Consider the following 5773-nt stretch of genomic DNA (forward strand, 5'->3'; position numbering starts at 1 on the left):
AAATGAAAAAAGGAAAAAATATCTAGAAATGAAAAAGAAGAAAAAGTTAAATATAAAAAGGAAAAGATACAAGAACAATAGATTAAAAAAAAAGGAATCTTGTTATTTGAAAAGAAAAAAAAGTAAAGGAAAAACAGCAAAATTTAATAAAAGAAAAATTAGTCAAAAAAAAAAATAAGAAGAAAAAAAAACAAGAAATAAATGTAGTTATCAAAAAACGTAAACACAAATAACAAACCGTAATAATAAAAGAAAAAAAAAGACAACAAATAAAAAGGAATAAATACGCAATAAATCTGGATAACAAACCTAAATCAAATCACTTCATATCACCAACAGACACACCCACCCCAAATAAAAAAAAAAAATAGATAAATAAAATAAATAAAAAAAAAAAAAAAAATAACTCATACCCCAACACAGAGAGAGAATCGCAGGAAATCTGGATATCGGCCTGACTGCCAAACACACTCATTAATTCACCATTTAGTTACTGGATAGCAAAGAAGCACTGGTGAAAAATCTTGTACATCATCAGGAACTGCTTGGCTTGGGGTGATGAGGCAGGGTGGAGGGAGGGTGTAAGGGTGAGGTGGGTGTCATGGGGGTGATGTACAGGCCAGGGTGAAGCAGGATGTTACTTGGTCTTCACTCTAGTCACTCTCTGTATCATCTCCAGCGCCTTCTTTGCTTCCTTAACTTGCTGGTTCACTCTGTCCCTCTTCGATGCTGATCTGGCCTTTTTGTGGCTCTGCTCCAGGTCCTGTGGTGGTGGTGGTGGTGCTGGGGGTGAAGAGAAGTGGTTAAATTATTTCTTGTTTTGCGTCTTCATTAGTGATAAGTGGTGATGAGTGGTGAGATAAGGTATTGGTGGTGATAGTGGTGTACAGAGTGGTGAATGGTGAATGGGTGAAATGATAAGGTATTTTAATGGTGGTATTGACGAGTGGTGAACGGGTAATGTGATAAGGTATTGGTGATGGTGGTGGTGGTGGTGAATTGGTGACTTGATCAGGTATTGGTGGTGGTGGTGGTGGTGAATGGGTGAAATGATAAGGTATTTTAATGGTGGTGGTGGTGGTGGTGATGTCAAAATTACAAAATCTATACAGACTTGGCACACACACACACAGACAAACACAACTTCAACACAACAGCTAGATATAACAAATTGAGGCCCTAGACTTTGACCCCTTCAATACTAGGACACATTTTTACCTTGAAATTTATGTACAATTAGACCATTTTATTGACATTAGGAAGGGTCAATAGAGATCACAACATTGATGGCCACACTCTTCACTATTGTAATCCCTCATGTAAGTTTCTGAAGCTGTATAAAATCACCAAATAGTAACCAGAATGGAAACGGAAATGCATCGTGGTACTGAAAGGGTTAAGGTTACAACACAACACAACACCACAGCACCGCCTCACCTGTATGGTGACGTTGTAGCCTACAACATTGTGGAACACCCTCACAAGTCTGTCGCCGAGAGTCAGAAGGAGTTTGCTCTCAGGATCAAATAGCAAGTCCACAATGTTTCCTGCAAAGATGAGTTACATTAGGTGACTGTGAAGGGATATTAGAGTCACTACAGTGTTACTAGATCTACTGCAATGTTCAGGGCTTGTGGAGGGCATTCATTTATCAATTTTTGAGTCAAGTGTTACTAGATCTACTGCAATGTTCTAGTGAAGGGCATTTATTTATCAATTTTTAAGTTAGAGGGGAAAAATGGCCAAATGTAACAAAAACTATTAGACAAAACACTTACTCGAGTGATGTTAGAAGCCAGGTGACTATAGGCTGGCTGTCTTAAGCTGGGTGTTGGGTGTCAGTCTGAGGAAGTGGACAATGTTGCTACTGTTCAAAACATAGTGAAGCTTATTGATGATGTAATTCATTTTATGTGTGTAGCATTTGTTTTCTGATGATCAACACTCTCATCACACAGATAGACCTACTGTTTTACTCACCACTCTAATCACAAGGACAGGCTACAGTTTTCCTCAGCACACTCATCACAAGGACAGACTATTATTTTCCTCAACACACTCATCAAAAGGACAGACTACAGTTTTCCTGAACACTTTCATCACAAGGACACACTACAGTTTTCCTTAGCACACTCATCACAAGGACAAACTATTATTTTCCTCAACACACTCATCACAAGGACATACTACAGTACTACTCAAGATATAACAACATGCATTCAGCTCCAAGACTGAGATCAAACAGCCGGCTTAAAATAAACAGACTGAAGAGGCACAGCAGACATGAAATATCCTTCCTGGTTCAATGGTGTTGTAATGAATTTGCAGTGATGAACACTAAAACACACACTACATCAAACACACACCACACCAACTACCACCCTAAACACACACTGCACACCACCACACCAACACCAGCCAAACAACCGCTGCGTACCACAACACGCCAGCCACCACCGGCCACCACACCTTACCTGCATAGATGTCATAACATAACATAACATAAATAATAGGATAACAAAGGGCCACCAGGGCCCATCTAGGTTATCCTGTATCAGTCGCACAGCGACTTCGTCATCAGTACTTAAAGAAGTGTACCACCCTATGACTAAAGAAATATTGTCTTATATCTAACCTGCAGCCTTGCTTTCTAAAAGATCTCACATCTATGTAGTTTGTATCTGAGAACATTTTAAATAACTCTATCATATCCCTTCTTATACATCTCCTCTCAAATGAAAACATGTTTAATTCCTTTAATCTATCTCTATACTCCAGGCACTTTAATGCTCTTCTCTGAACTGCTTCTAACATGTTGATATCCTGCCTATAGTGGGGTGACCAGGCCTGTATGCAATACTCTAAATGGGGCCTAACATAGGAATTATATAAGCTATGCACCACTTCCTTACTTTTATAACTAACATTTCTATTTATAAAACCCAGGATCCTATTTGCCCTATTTCTTGCTTCTAAACATTGCTTTGAAAATTTCATAGTCCTGTCTATCACTACTCCTAAATCCTTTCCTTCCTCTACTACCTCTAGCCAACATCCCTCCATCTCATAGCTAAAGTTTGTGTTGTCTTTACCTAAATGCATAACCTGACACTTTTTAGAATTAAACTCCATCTGCCACCTGTCTGCCCATGCTATCAGCCTGTCCAGGTCTCGTTGTATTCTGTAATTGTCCTTTTCACCCTGTACTGCACATGCTATCTTAGTATCATCTGCAAACTTTGATTGAGTATGTCCCCTGTGATGGCGGAGTAGAAGGTGAGGGAGGCAGCAGAGGCGATGACAAAAGTGCGGCCATCAGGGGACAGGCAGATCGGGGCCGGCTGCTGCTTGTTCTCATAAGGGCCGAACTTGAGGAGGTACACCAGCTGGCCCTTCTGGTACTCAACTGTGTGGGGAGGGACAGTTAGGTTAGGTTAAGAGAGAGAGAGAGAGAGAAAGAGGTTAGGTTGAAAGTCTGTTTTGAAAAGTTTTGAAGAAGTCTGAAGGATTTTAATAGCAACACAAATTTCTGCAGAGGGAGTTTGAAAGGGTTTAGTTTGTGGAAAGAAAGTTTGAAGGATTTTAATAGCACTGCAAAATTGTGGAGAGGGAGTTTGAAGAGTTTAATTGGCAGAAAGGAAATTTGTAGGATTTAATAGCACTGCAAACTTGTGGAGAGAAAATTTTAAGAGTTTAATTTGTGGATTGGAAGTTTAAAAGTTATTAGCCCTACAAATTTCTGAAGAGGAGGTTTTAAGAGTTAATATTAATAGCACTGCAAACTTGTGGAGAGAAAATTTTAAGGGTTTAATTGTGGAGAGGAATTAAACGTTTAAAGAGTTATTAGCCCTACAAATTTCTGAAGAAGTTTTAAAGGTTAATATTAATAGCACTGCAAACTTGGTGAGAGAAAATTTGAAGATTAATAGAACTGCAAACGTGTGGACTTCTGGGCAAAATGGATGAGGAATACAAAATCTAAAGAAATCGTAACCTAATTCAAATTTAAACTTCTTGAAAAAATAAATACTTACTAACATACCACAGCAACATGAATTAGGGAATGGCGCAATACAAGCCATGAGGAAACATTACCAATAAAAATACTTTAGACATTTATGAAGGGGAAAAAAAAAAAATTATACTAACTGGTAGCGAGTCCAAAACATTACAGCTCTGTGCGACGACTCACTGTGAAAAAAACATTGCCGATAAAAATACTTAAGACATTTATGGAAAAAAATAAATAAATAAAAAAAAAAGTAAATAAAAAAAAATAATAATAGTGGTTGGTAGCAAGTCCACAACATTACAAGTCCGTGCCATCCTTGGTTAGGTGGGCCTTGTTAACTCAACCCTTCAACTTGGAAGTCCACCATATCAAGGGGGTGGACAACATCATCGCCAATACCTTATCAAGATCTCCCGTCTCAACTCCTTCATGAGCCCATTACGGAGGTTTTAGGGGGGAGGAAATGTTACGGCCCGCCTGTAACATACTCCACTACCATCCCTTCCTCCGCTTGTTACCTCGTTCGCCACCTCTCCACCTCCCCTTCCACGTCACCGTCTCGTGAACCTTCCACGCCACCGTCTCACGAACCCTCCACGTCACCATCTCATGAAGCCCCGCTACTGTCCCGAAGTTGGATTCACGCGGCCCCATTCGATTCCAGCGGAAGTGTTAAAGCAAGCTCGGCTTTCTGGAAAGTCAAGTCGAGGTCCAGGCCTCAACCAGTGAAGACAGCGCCTCTTGGGACTACTGTGGGATCAACCATCACCCAGCAATTCACCACTGCGACACTGCATAAGTATCACTTCCCCTCGTCCGTGCTTTCCACATTGCCTCCATATAGGATTAGGATTATTGTTAGGTATTAAGTTGGGTTCTTTATTGTTGTATTTATTTCTGTGTTATCTGTATATGTGTATGTCATTTTCCTGTGTTTCATGATATATGTGTTTCATGTTTCATGTTATATCTATGTGTGTTAGTTTCATTATGGGTTATTAAAATAGCTTTTTAAAGTCCCCCCCTTTGCATTTCCTCACCAGTTGAACCTGCAGTGTTTTTTTTTATTGTTATTGTTCACCGGCTCCCCGATGCCAATCTTACCCATTTAACCGGTGAACGTAACAGTAATACTATCCAACATGATATAACTTTAATATTTAATGACATCAAGCCTATAAGACAACCAGCCTATCGCATTTCACCCATTAAAAGAGACTTGATGAAAAAAGAGGTAGACTATCTGCTCTGTCATCACCTTGCAGAACCTAGTATATCTCCCTGGGCTTCTCCCTGCCTGTTAACATCTAAGCCAGATGGTAGTAGTCGATTTTGCACCGACTACAGGAAATTAAATAAAGTGACGGTACCAGACTCCTACCCATTGCCCTTGATAGAGGACCTTATAGATAGTATAGGAGTAGCCAAATTTGTAACCCCCATAGACTTACTTAAGGGTTACTACTGGATTCCCCTCTCGGACGAGACCCAAATAATATCCGCCTTCATCACCCCTTTCGGACTATACCAATACACAGTGATGCCCTTCGGCTTGTCTAATGCTCCCGCCACCTTCCAGAGGGTTATAAATTACATCACCCAGGACTTGGAGAGAACATCTGCCTATCTGGACGACCTGGTGGTGACTTCGGACGACTGGGTGACACATCTGACCCGTCTTCGGAGGCTGATGGGTTGCAGGAAGCCGGGCTTACAATCAACCTGGCTAAGTGAATTACTATTGAAATACCGCGTTATTTC

This window comes from Portunus trituberculatus, chromosome 2 (assembly GCF_017591435.1).
Source record: "Portunus trituberculatus isolate SZX2019 chromosome 2, ASM1759143v1, whole genome shotgun sequence".
In the NCBI taxonomy this organism is placed as follows: domain Eukaryota; kingdom Metazoa; phylum Arthropoda; class Malacostraca; order Decapoda; family Portunidae; genus Portunus; species Portunus trituberculatus.